Here is a 13,597-nt window from a genome sequence, read left to right as displayed (position 1 = left end):
TCTCCATGGCTGCCTATAGTGGACACCTCTTGCTGTCTCATATTCCCTGGTCCCCACCTTTCACTGCAGCCCCTGTTAATTTCATTTTCTTGACTTTTTGCATTGGCTAGGACTGACATGCATTCTTAAATAGTCAAGGTGATTATTGGCGTCTGGTTTTGATCTTCTTTTGGAAGAGAATGTTTCTGACATTTCTGACATTTCCCCATTTTGATGTATTCATAGGTTTTAAATACATCTTTGATCAGATTAAGGAAGTTCTGCTCCTAGTCTTACTACTAGGACATATTTTTTAAAGCTATGAATGGGCTTTAAAAAATGTTTTTCTGCACATATTTATTGAGATGCTTATTAGATTTTTCTCAGTCTGTTAGTGTAATAGATGACATCTTTAGGTTTTTAAAAATGAAACTTTCCGGGTCATGGTGTAAATTTTTTTTTAAAGATTTTATTTATTTATTTGTCAGAGAGCACGCACACACAAGTGGGGGGAGCAGCAGAGGCAGAGGGAGAAGCAGGCTCCCCGCTGAGCAAGGAGCCCAATGTGGGACTCGATCCCAGGACCCTGGGTTCAGGACCTGAGCCAAAGGCAGACGTTTAACCGACTGAGCCACCCAGCTGTTCCATGGTCTAATTTTTAAAAAAAATTTTTTTAAACACTCTAAAATTTGGGTTGCTACAATTTTGTTTAGGAGTTTTTGCAACTATATTCATGAGAGATAGAGAGCCTGTAAATTTCCTTTGTCATACTGTCCTTGTCAGTGTTTTTGGCACTAAGGTCTCAGCCTCAGTGGAGGAGGAGGAGGGGAAGGTAATATTCCCCCCTCTTATATTCTCTGGAAAAGTTTGCAGAAAATTAAAAGGATCTGTTTTTTGAAAGTCTTCAGGAAATGACCACAGCAGGAAGGCTGCATCCGGAAGTGGTTATTGACAGTCCTCATGTGCTGCTCCCTGGGCTTTAGGGAGCCAAGGCACCAGGCTGGAACTGGGAGGGAGAGCCAGAAAGGATGCTCAGTGCCCTCCAACTGGGATGTGAAGCACTGTATTTATGGGGCTTTACCATGCTCTGAGCTCTGGAACCAGACGATAAAAAAGAGTGGTGAGAGGGAACAGAAGATGAAGAATTACAGTTACTGAGATGAGGAAACCCAAGGGACCCCCATGAGAGAAAAAGCTGTTTTTCCCTTCCCTTTGCTTCTTTTCCAGCTTCTGTTCTTGCTAGGACCTGCACCCTCACCCCACTTTACACATGCCTTGTAATGCAAATTGCTTATGTTCTCCTTGTAATGGACAAAGAGATAATGGTATCTTTGAAGTCTTCCAGCACAGTAGATGATATCTAAGGAATGACCAGGCAGAGCCATCGTGTGCCTATTCCAGACCATTGGCCCTAGACATCTCAATGCCAAGACCCCTGGCTTCAGGGAATGAGGACTTATGAAGGACACCTGGACCCTGTCCTGTTCTGCCCAGTTCCTATACGCCTAGGAGGACACGTGCACCAGACCACGATTGCCAATAAAAACTCCAGACCCCAAGCAAAGATGACTCATGCTCCTATCCTTTCTGAGTCTGTATCTGCTCTCTCTACATCATCAATAAACTCTGCTCTCACCTTCTGCTGGCCCACGTTTGATTTCCATCCTGGGTGAAGCCAAGGACCCTCTTGGCTGGTCCTGTGGGACCCCGTCTCTGGCCTCAGACCTGGCATGCCTGCATCATTAGGACAGTTTCTTATGCTGAAAATACTTGATCCCGAAGACTGGAAGAACCAGGCTCATTATGGGGTTCTTGGACTTGGCCATGTAAGACACAGAGTTACAGAGACAGACCAAAACTGCTCATAAAGCAGTGGTGTTAAAATAGCCCTGAAAGAAGCTGGTGACCCAATAAAAGAAGATCATGGCTACTTCATAACTACTGGCATAATGAAACCTTATGAAATGTCTGACCCAGTGAAAATAAGAGAATTTAAGAGATGCAGCTTACTTTTCATAAGTCTGTTCCTTCTAAAAGTAAGGCAAAGGACAGTTTCTTCAGAGTGTTTTCCCTAGGGCTTGAAAGGAATTCTAGATCATTAAATAATAAAAAGGCTCCTAAACTTGGTGATATGAAGTCACCATTTGAAGATGTAGAGACATTTTATTCCTTCTGGTATATTTTTTACTCCTGGAGAGAATCTTTGTATTTAAATGAAGAAGCAGGATGTCATGATGACAGGAGATGGATTGAAAAACAAGACAGAGCAACAGGGCACCAAGAAAAAAAGAACTGAGCTGAATGAGAACGTTAATTGATAATGCATGTAGTTGTGATGCAAGGATAAACACATTCTAAAACGAAAAAGCCAAGAAAGAAACAGAGAAGAAAGTGAGTGCAGAAGGAAAACAGAAGATGTCAGAAGCTAAAGAAAAATAAAGATTAGCTGAATCCAAAGCTGCTTGGGTTGCTAAGGAGAAGGGAGTGGAGGTCAGTCAATAGGCATTATTGTCAAGGAAGGAAAAGATACCCAGAAAAAAAAAAAAAACCATTAGAAGGGAAAGGCAAAAACTTCAAAATTCATGGGAGACCTGGAATTGCTTTTCTTTTTTCTTTTTTAAAAGATTTTATTTATTAATTTAAGACATAGAGATACAGAGAGAGAGAGAGCATGAGCAGGGGGAGAGGCAGAGGGAGAAGCAGGCTCCCCACTGAGCCAGGAGCCCAATGCAGGGCTCGATCCCAGGACCCTGGGATCATGACCTGAGCTAAAGGCAGACGCTTAACCATCTGAGCCACCCAGGCGCCCCTGGAATTGCTTTTCTGAGAATGAGATGGGGCAGGTTGGAAGGAAGAAGTGGAAAAACTTTCAGATATGTTCCAACTAGCAAGCTTAGGTACTTACATGAAATGAGTCAGCATCTACAAAAGAAGTAGGAATGCCTGCTCTGGTAAAACAGATAGAAGACACATATTGCATGGAGCACTGGGTGCTATACACAAACAGTGAATCATGGAACAACTACATCAAAAACTAATGATGTAATGTATGGTGACTAATATAATAAAATTAATAAAAAAAAGAAACAAATGAGTAACATAGAAAAGAGAGAGAAGAAGCTGAGGCTTGTATGTGACAAGCATCTAAGAATGGAGAGACATCAACTGCCAAAGGTGGAAATGGCAGTAAAAACTGGTCAGAAGAGAATTGACCTGCAATTACTAATCAAAGCTGTGAATTTCCTTGCTGGAACAAATTCAAGATGGGAAGTAAGGGTTGTGGACCCAGTTCTAGTGTGTGTGTGTGTGTGTGTGTGTGTGTAGGGGGGAGGGGGCGGTTCCCCACACCAACGAGTGATTCTTGGACACTGAGTGTCCTACAGTTTAACTCAATTTTGACATATCTACCTGGAGATAGCATCACATCCCACAGGTTAAATCCCACAATAGTGGGGCTTCAGATGCCAGTAGTAAGTCCAGGTTGTCACACATGCTTTTGACTGACTGGCTGTAGATCAGAGGTTCCAATGACACCCTCAGACCTTGAGTTCCAGCAATTTGCTAGAGTGGTTCACGGAACTCAGAGAAGCATTTTACTCGATTACTGGTTTATTATACAAGAACACAACTCAGGAACAGGCAGATGGAAGAGGTACGTATAGGGCAAGGCATGGGGAAAAGGCACAGAGCTTGCATGCCCTCTCAGAGTGCACCACTCTCCCGGGATCTCCTTGTGTTCACCAACCCGGAAGTTCTCCAACCCCCATCTTTCTGGGTTTTTATGGAGGTTTCATTACATTTCATAGGCATGATTGATCAACTCCTTGTCCATTGGTGGTTGATTCAAACTTTAGGCCCCCCCTTCCCAGAATCAGGGGGTAGGACATTCCTGGTTGGTTCCCCTGCCAACCAGCCCCCACCCTTAGGTGCTTCCAGAAGTCACCTCATAATGTAAACCCAGTTGTGGTGGAAAGGGGCTTGTTATGAATAACAAGACACCCATTTCACCTTTATGGCTCGAAAGCAATTTCAAGAACTGAAGACAAGAGATTGAATCTTGTAACAAAATATACTCCCACTGTTCTTATAATTTGGGAAATTGCAAGGTTTTTGGGAGCTGTGAGCCAGGAACCATGGATAAAAACCAAATATATATGAGAATTGTATTTTGGTCATCGGAATGACCAAATATATATATTTCTTATAAATCACAGTATCACAGGAAGCTGTTGCTGACTACATGAACACATATTCTTCTTATGGAGTTGGCAAAAAAAGAGTCTCCGAAGTCATGACCTTCATCAAAAAAGATGGTGCACTACAAGGAGTCATACCTCAAGCTGACAGTATGACAGCTTTTTGAAAGTCTGCACACATTTCACCTCTTGGACAACAGAGAAACAGAAGCTTTTGCAACAAGCTTTGAAAACCTATCCAATAAATACACCTGAAAAATGGGGGAAAAATAGCAGAAGCAGTGCCTCATAGGACAGAAAAAGAGTACCTGAAATAATATAAGGAACTTGTTGAAACCGTAAAAGCAAAGAAAGATGCTCAAGAACAAGTGCTGAGTGCAAGTAGAGTCATGACACGACTTAGTAATAATCTTTGTCATGTGTGCCTTTTAAAAATAAAACTGAAAATATTATATTTAAAAAAAAGGTCTGATAGAACTCATCTATTAAGTCACCTGGGCTTGACATTTTCTTTGTGGGAAGATTTTAAAATTGCTTTTGTTTTTTACAATTGAAGTTTTAAAATTGTGACAAAATATACATAACATAAAATTTACCATTTTAACCATTTCCAAGCCTGTGGTTCAGTGGCATCCCAATATTGTGCATCCGTCATGACTTTACATTTCCAGAACTTTTGCATCATCCCAAACTAAAACTCTGTACCCACTAAACAATAACTCCCAAAACTCTCCTCCCCACAGCCTCTGGGAACCTGTGTTCTATTTTCTGTCTCTATAAATTTGCCTATTCTAGGTACCCCCTTTAAGTGGAATCTTACAGTATTTGTCCTTTTGTGTCTGGCTTCTTTCCCTTAGCAAGTTCAGTCATGTAGGTAGCATATGTCAGAATTTCATTCCTTTTTATGGCTAAGTAATGTTCCATTGTATGGATATACCACATTTTTAAAATCAATTCATTTGTTGATAGACATCTGGATTATTACCACCATTTATCTTTGTGAGTAATTCTGCTATAAACACTGGTGTGCAATTATCAGTTTGAGTCTTTGCTTCCAATTCTTTTGGAAGTATATAGGGTATATACCTAGAACTGGAAGTGCTAGGCAATATGGTAATTTTATGTTTAATTTTTTGAGGAACCACCAAACTATTTTCCTCAGTGGCTGTATCATTTCACATTGCCATCCGCAATGCAGGAGGGTTCCAGTTTCTCCACATCCTTGCAAGTGCCTGTTATTTTCCATTTTGTTGATAATAGCCATCCTGATTGGGTGTGAAGTGGTATCTCACTGTGGTTTTGATTTGCATTTCCCTAATGGCTAGTTATGATTGAGCATCTTTTCATGTGCTTATTGGCCATTTGTATATCTTCTTTTTTTTATAATTTTTTTTATTATGTTATGTTAGTCACCATACAGTACATCATTAGTTTTTGATGTAGTGTTCCATGATTCATTGTTTGCATATAACACCAAGTGCTCCATGAAATACCTGCCCTCCTTAATACCCATCACCAGGCTTACCCCTTTCCCCACCCTCTCCCCTCTAAAACCCTCAGTTTGATAATTTCTTTGGAGAAATGTCTATTCAAGTCCTTTACCTTATTTGTCCAACATGAAGAGATTGAGTGGTGAAGAGGAAGTAATATAAAGTAATTGCTATTAGATGGTATATTCCATGAGGGTTAGGGGTCTTATCTTTATTCCTAGCATCTCAAGGAGTTCCTAACACTTGGTGGGTACTAATAAACTATTGTTAGATGAGTGAAAAATAATCAGTGACCTTGAATGGAGCAATTATGTTGTTTTGGAGATTGAGATAGAAGAGGGAAGATGTATGAGACCATTTATTCACAAATCTGAATGTTTATGGGAATCACCCGGGAACTTGTTAAAAATATAGATTCCTGAGTCTCACTCACAGAAATTCTGATTTAGTGGCTGTGGTAGGCAGAAAATAGCTCCCCAAAGATGTCCATGTCCTAATCCCCGGAACAGGTGAATATATTATGTTATATGAAAAGAAAATAAGATTGTAGATAGTATTAGTGTTGCTAATCAGCTGACTTTGGCATGGGGAGATTATCCTGGATTATCCAAGTGGTCCCAATGTAATTGCAAGAGTCCTTATTTGCAAGGAGGGAGATGGAAGAGTGAGAACCAGAGAGATGGGGCTGTGATGAAGATTTGACTGGCCATTGGTGGCTTTGGAAAAGTTTAACATTATTTTTTTTTAATTTTTTTATTGATATGTTAATCACCATACATTACATCATTAGTTTTTGATGTAGTGTTCCATGATTCATTGTTTGTGCATAACACCCAGTGCTCCATGCAGAACGTGCCCTCTTTAATACCCATCACCAGGCTAACCTATCCTCCTACCCCCCTCCCCTCTAGAACCCTCAGTTTGTTTTACAGAGTCCATTGTCTCTCATGGTTGGTCTCCCCCTCCAATTTCCCCCCCTTCATTCTTCCCCTCCTGCTATCTTCTTCTTTTTTTTTTCTTAACATATATTACATTATTTGTTTCAGAGGTACAGATCTGTGATTCAACAGTCTTGCACAATTCACAGTGCGCACCATAGCACATACCCTCCCCAGTGTCTATCACCCAGCCACCCCATCCCTCCCACCCCACCCCCTACTCCAGCAACCCTCAGTTTGTTTCCGGAAATTAAGAATTCCTCATATCAGTGAGGTCATATGATACATGTCTTTCTCTGATTGACTTATTTCGCTCAGCATAACACCTTCCAGTTCCATCCACGTCATTGCAAATGGCAAGATCTCATTCCTTTCGATGGCTGCATAATATTCCATTGTATATATATACCACCTCTTTATCCATTCATCTGTCGATGGACATCTTGGCTCTTTCCACAGTTTGGCTATTGCGGACATTGCTGCTATAAACATCTGGGTGCATGTACCCCCTCGGATCCCTACATTTGTATCTTTGGGGTAAATACCCAGTAGTGCAATTGCTGGATCATAGGGTAGCTCTATTTTCAACTTTTTGAGGAACCTCCATACTGTTTTCCAGAGTGGCTGCACCAGCTTGCATTCCCGCCAACAGTGTAGAAGGGTTCCCCTTTCTCTGCATCCCCGCCAACATCTGTCATTTCCTGACTTGATAATTTTAGCCATTCTGACTGGTGTGAGGTGGTATCTCATTGAGGTTTTGATTTGGATTTCCCTGATGCCGTGCGATGTTGAGCACTTTTTCATGTGTCTGTTGGCCATTTGGATGTCTTCTTTGGAAAAATGTCTGTTCATGTCTTCTGCCCATTTCTTGATTGGATTCTTTGTTCTTTGGGTGTTGAGTTTGATAAGCTCTTTATAGATTTTGGATACTAGCCCTTTATCTGATATGTCATTTGTAAATATCTTCTCCCATTCTGTCAGTTGTCTTTTGGTTTTGTTGACTGTTTCTTTTGCTATGCAAAAGCTTTTTATCTTGATGAAGTCCCAATAGTTCATTTTTGCCCTTGCTTCCCTTGCCTTTGGTGATGTTTCTAGGAAGAAGTTGCTGCGGCTGAGGTCGAAGAGGTTGCTGCCTGTGTTCTCCTTTAGGATTTTGATGAACTCCTGTCTCACATTGAGGTCTTTCAACCATTTGGAGTCTATTTTTGTGTGTGGTGTAAGAAAATGGTCCAGTTTCATTCTTCTGCATGTGGCTGTCCGATTTTCCCAACACCATTTGTTGAGGAGACTGTCTTTTTTCCATTGGACATTCTTTCCTGCTTTGTCGAAGATTAGTTGACCATAGAATTGAGGGTCCACTTCTGGGCTCTCTATTCTGTTCCATTGATCTATGTGTCTGTTTCTGTGCCAGTACCATACTGTCTGGATGATGACAGCTTTGTAATAGAGCTGGAAGTCCGGAATTGTGATGCCACCAGCTTTGCTTTTCTTTTTCAACATTCCTCTGGCTATTTGGGGTCTTTTCTCATTCCATACAAATTTTAGGATTATTTGTTCCATTTCTTTGAAAAAAGTGGATGGTATTTTGATGGGGATTGCATTGAATGTGTAGATTGCTCTAGGTAGCATTGACATCTTCACAATATTTATTCTTCCAATCCATGAGCATGGAACGTTTTTCCATTTCTTTCTGTCTTCCTCAATTTGTTTCATGAGTATTTTATAGTTTTCTGAGTACAGATCCTTTGCCTCTTTGGTTAGATTTATTCCTAGGTATCTTATGGTTTTGGGTGCAATTGTAAATGGGATTGACTCCTTAATTTCTCCTTCTGTCTTGTTGTTGATGTATAGGAATGGCACTGACTTCTGTGCATTGTTTTTATATCCTGCCACTTTACTGAATTCCTGTATGAGTTCTAGCAGTGTTGAGGTGGAGTCTTTTGGGTTTTCCACATAAAGTATCATATCATCTGCAAAGAGTGAGAGTTTGACTTCTTCTTTGCCAATTTGGATGCCTTTTATTTCTTTTTGTTGTCTGATTGCTGTGGCTAGGACTTTAGTACTATGTTGAATAGCAGTGGTGATAGTGGACATCCCTGCTGTGTTCCTGACCTTAGGAGGAAAGCTTTCAGTTTTTCCCCATGGAGAATGATATTTGCTGTGGGTTTTTCATAGATGATTTTTATGATATTGAGGTTTGTACCCTCTATCCCTATACTCTGAAGAGTTTTAATCAAGAAAGGATGCTGTACTTTGTCAAATGCTTTTTCTGCATCTATTGAGAGGATCATATAGTTCTTGTTCTTTCTTTTATTAATGTATTGTATCACATTGATTGATTTGCAGATGTTGAACCAACCTTGCAGCCCAGGGATAAATCCCACTTGGTTGTGGTGAATAATCCTTTTAATGTACTGTTGGATCCTATTGGCTAGTATTTTGGTGAGAATTTTTGCATCCATGTTCATCAGGGATATTGGTCTGTAATTCTCCTTTTTGATGGGGTCTTTGTCTGGTTTGGGGATCAAGGTATTAGTGGCCTCATAAAACGAGTTTGGAAGTTTTCCTTCCATTTCTATTTTTTTGGAACAGTTTCAGAAGAATAGGTATTAATTCCTCTTGAAATGTTTGGTAGAATTCCCCTGGGAAGCCATCTGGCTCTAGGCTTTTGTTTGTTGGGAGATTTTTGATGACTGCTTCAATTTCCTTAGTGGTTATAGGTCTTTTCAGGTTTTCTATTTCTTCCTGGTTCAGTTGTGGTAGTTGATACACCTCTAGGAATGCATCCATTTCTTCCAGGTTATCTAATTTGCTGGCATACAGTTGCTCATAATATGTTCTTAGAATTGTTTGTATTTCTTTGGTGTTGGTTGTGATCTCTCCTCTTTCATTCATGATTTTGTTGATTTGGGTCATTTCTCTTTTCTTTTGGTGAGTCTGGCCAGGGGTTTATCAATCTTGTTAATTCTTTCAGAGAACCAGCTCCTAGTTTTGTTGATCTGTTCTACCATTCTTTTGGTTTCTATTTCATTGATTTCTGCTCTGATCTTTATTATTTCTCTTCTCCTGCTGGGTTTAGGCTCTATTTGCTGTTCTTTCTCCAGCTCCTTTAGGTGTAGGGTTAGGTTGTGTATTTGAGACCTTTCTTGTCTCTTGAGAAAGGCTTGTATTGCTATATACTTTCCTCTTAGGACTGCCTTTGCTGCATCCCAAAGATTTTGAACAGTTGTGTTTTCATTTTCATTGGTTTCCATGAATTTTTTTAATTCTTCTTTAATTTCCTGGTTGACCCATTCATTCTTTAGTAGGATGCTCTTTAGCCTCCATGTATTTGAGTTCTTTCTGACTTTCCTCTTGTGATTGAGTTCTAGTTCCAAAAATACGCAGGGAATGATCCCAATCTTTTGGTACCAGTTGAGACCTGATTTGTGACCTAGGATGTGATCAATTCTGGAGAATGTTCAATGGGCGCTAGAGAAGAATGTGTATTCTGTTGCTTTGGGATGGAATGTTCTGAATATATCTGTGAAGTCCATTTGGTCCAGTGTGTCATTTAAAGTCTTTATTTCCTTGTTGATCTTTTGCTTAGATGATCTGTCCATTTCAGTGAGGGGGGTGTTAAAGTCCCCCACTATTAGTGTATTGTTGTGGATGTGTTTCTTTGCTTTTGTTATTAATTGCCTTATATAATTGGCTGCTTCCATGTTAGGGGCATAGATATTTAGAATTGTTAGATCTTCTTGTTGGATAGACTCTTTGAGTAGGATATAGTGCCCCTCCTCATCTCTTATTATAGTCTTTGGCTTAAAATCTAATTTGTCTGATATAAGGATTGCCACCCCAGCTTTCTTATGGTGTCCATTAGCATGGTAAATGGTTTTCCACCCCCTCACTTTCAATCTGGGGTGTCTTTGGGTCTAAAATGAGTCTCTGGCAGACAGCATATCAATGGGTCTTTTTTTTTTTTATCCAATCTGAGAGCCTGTGTCTTTTGATTGGGGCATTTAGCCCATTTACATGCAGGGTAACTATTGAAAGATATGAATTTAGTGCCATTGTATTGCCTGTAAGGTGACTGTTACTGTATATTGTCTGTGTTCCTTTCTGGTCTATGTTACTTTTAGGCTCTCTCTTTGCTTAGAGGACCCCTTTCAATATTTCTTGTAGGGCTGGTTTTGTGTTTGCAAATTCCTTTAGTTTTTGATTGTCCTGGAAGCTTTTTATCTCTCCTATTTTCAATGACAGCCTAGCTGGATATAGTATTCTTGGCTGCTTATTTTTCTCGTTTAGTGCTCTGAATATATCATGCCAGTCCTTTCTGGCCTGCCAGGTCTCTGTGAATAGGTCTGCTGCCAATCTAATGTTTCTACCACTGTAGGTTACAGATCTCTTGTCCTGAGCTGCTTTCAGGATTTTCTCTTTGTCTCTGAGACTCCTAAGTTTTACTATTAGATGTCGAGGTGTTGACCCTATTTTTATTGATTTTGAGAGGGGTTCTCTGTGCCTCCTGGATTTTGATTGTGTGTTTCCTTCCCCAAATTAGGGAAGTTCTCTGCTATAATTTGCTCCAATATACCTTCTGCCTCTCTCTCTCTTTCTTCTTCTTCTGGGATCCCAGTTATTCTAATGTTGTTTTGTCTTATGGTATCGCTTATCTCTCGAATTCTGCCCTCGTGATCCAGTAGTTGTTGATCTCTCTTTTTCTCAACTTCTTTATTTTCCATCATTTGGTCTTCTATATCACTGATTCTCTCTTCTTCCTCATTTATCCTAGCAGTTAGCGCCCCCATTTTTGATTGCACCTCATTAATAGCCTTTTTGATTTCAACTTGGTTAGATTTTAGTTCTTTTATTTCTCCAGAAAGGGTTTTTCTAATCACTTCCATGCTTTTTCAAGCCCAGCTAGTATCTTTAAAGTGATGATTCTGAACTCTAGATCCGACATCGTACTAATGTCCATATTGAGTAGGTCCCTGGCAGTTGGTACTACCTCTTGTTCTTTTTGTTGAGGTGATTTTTCCATCTTGTCATTTTGTCCAGAGGAGAATAGATTAATGAGAGAACAAAATGCTAATAGGGTAACAACGTCCCTAGAAAATATACTCTAAACAAATCAGAAAAGACCTGAAGCTGGGGGGAAAGAAAGGGAAAGAAAGAAAAAAGAAAAAAAAAGAAAAAGAAAAAGATAAAAACAAACAAAAACAGAACAAAACAAAACAAAAAAACAGAATGTGATCAAATATGATCAGGCTGGTGCATAGATCAGTGCCACACACTAGATTTTGGGTGTATTTTGGTCTGTTAGAAGAAAGTGCCTCCCAAAATTTTAAAGAAAGAAAAACTTATATATGTACAAAAATAAGGGTTGAAGGAGATGAAGGGATGGAATATGACTGTAAAGATGAAAATTATAAAAAATTTTATAAAAGGAATTGATAAGAAGTTGTTTGAAAAAAGAAAGAAGAGGATTAAAAAAAAAAAGAAAAAAAAAAGGGAGAGAATGTGATCAGGCAGGAGAGTAGAACAAAACCATACACTAGAGATTTAGGGTATATTTTGATCTGTTAGAAGAAACTATCTCAAAATTTTAAAGAGAGAACAACTTATATATATATGCCAAAAATATGGGTAACTACTATGAAGGGATATAATATGACTCTAAAAATGAAAAATAAAAATGTTTTTTAAAAAAGGGATTGATAAGATGTTGGTTGAAGAAGGGAAAAAGAAAAATTAAAAAAAAAAACAGTTAAAAAAATTAACTTTGAAAGACTAAAGAGTCATGGTAAAAAAGCCATGGATTCTATGTGCATTATTCTCCTAGCGCTGGAGTTCTGCCGTGCTCATTGATCGGTAAACTTGGTCTTGGCTGGCTGTTCTTGCTGATCTCCTGGGGGAGGGGCCTGTTGCCATGGTTCCCAAATGTCTTTGCCGGAGGCGGAATTGCCCGCCCTTGCCGGGTCCAGACTAAGTAATGTGCTCGGGTTTGCTCTCAGGAGCTTTTGTTCCCTGCAAGCTTTCCCTACAGCTCTGGAGGCCGAGAGTGAAAATGGCGGCCTCCCAATCTCTGCCTCGGAGGAGCTGAGAATTCGGGGCCCCGCTCCTCAGTGCGCCCCCAGAGAAAAGCAGTCAGTCACTCCCGTCTTCCCGGTCTCTGGCCGCACTCTGTGCTCACCCGGCCTGTGACCGAGCGTTTCTATCTCTGGCACCCGACTGGGTGTCCAGTCTCCAAACCCAGCAGATCCCTGCGGTGCGCTCCCGCGCTGCTCCTCCCAGGGGAGGAAGGTGAGTCTCCCTGGATCTGCTGCTTGTTGGGTCCCTGCTGGAGGAGCAGTGGCCCAACTGTGCCCGGATTATGGTTTATGGCAACCCCGAGCTGAGAGCCCGTGCCTCGGCTCCGTCTCTGCAGCCGGCTTCCCCGCTCCGATACCTGGGAGCTCTGCTGCACTCAGGCAGCCCTGGTCTTCCTGTGACCCCGAGGGTCCTGAGACCACACTGTCCCGCGAGGGTTCCACCCCCCGCTTAGCCACCGGAGTGACATTCCTCAGTGGAGCAGACTTCTAAGAGTTCTGATTTTGTGCTCCATGGCTCTATCATTTGCCAGAAGCGGCCGACGGTGGCCCCCCCCGCCGGCCATCTATCCTCCTAAATATCGCCTCGGATTCACTTCTCCGCACATCCTACCTTCCAGAAAATGGTCGCTTTTCTGTTCAGAGAGTTGTTGCTATTCTTTTCTTTGATCTCCTGTTGGGTTTGTAGGTGTTCAGAATGGTTTGATCCCTATCCAGCTGAATTCCTGAGACCAAACGAAATCCAGGTCTCCTATTCCTCCGCCATCTTGCTCTGCCCCAACATTATTTTTTTTAATGGTTTGTTGGAAATGTTAACTCAAAATGACAGAGAATTCCTATTGGACCTTAGGGACTGTGTCTTCTTTTATATTTCTAACAGGTTCTCCAGCCTGGCCCGTGGGACAACTGTAATCAAATACTAG

At 40.8% G+C, this 13,597-nt stretch overlaps 1 protein-coding gene, 1 long non-coding RNA gene and 1 pseudogene across 2 annotated transcripts in view; 2 read left to right on the top strand and 1 right to left on the bottom strand.

Annotated features, from left to right (window-relative positions):
• DNAH8 (dynein axonemal heavy chain 8) overlaps positions 1-13,597 on the top strand; it is a 431,463-nt gene that overhangs the window by 112,566 nt on the left and 305,300 nt on the right. The window lies entirely within an intron of this gene.
• Positions 1-13,597, bottom strand: part of LOC144379086 (uncharacterized) — a 231,690-nt gene that overhangs the window by 60,029 nt on the left and 158,064 nt on the right. The gene's annotated exons all lie outside the window — the stretch shown is intronic.
• LOC118536995 (dnaJ homolog subfamily C member 2-like) lies at positions 1,710-13,586 on the top strand (annotated as a pseudogene).

Source organism: Halichoerus grypus, chromosome 9 (assembly GCF_964656455.1).
Source record: "Halichoerus grypus chromosome 9, mHalGry1.hap1.1, whole genome shotgun sequence".
In the NCBI taxonomy this organism is placed as follows: Eukaryota; Metazoa; Chordata; class Mammalia; order Carnivora; family Phocidae; genus Halichoerus; species Halichoerus grypus.
Note: the sequence above shows the minus strand (reverse complement) of the source record. Positions and strands in the feature narration are given on the sequence as shown.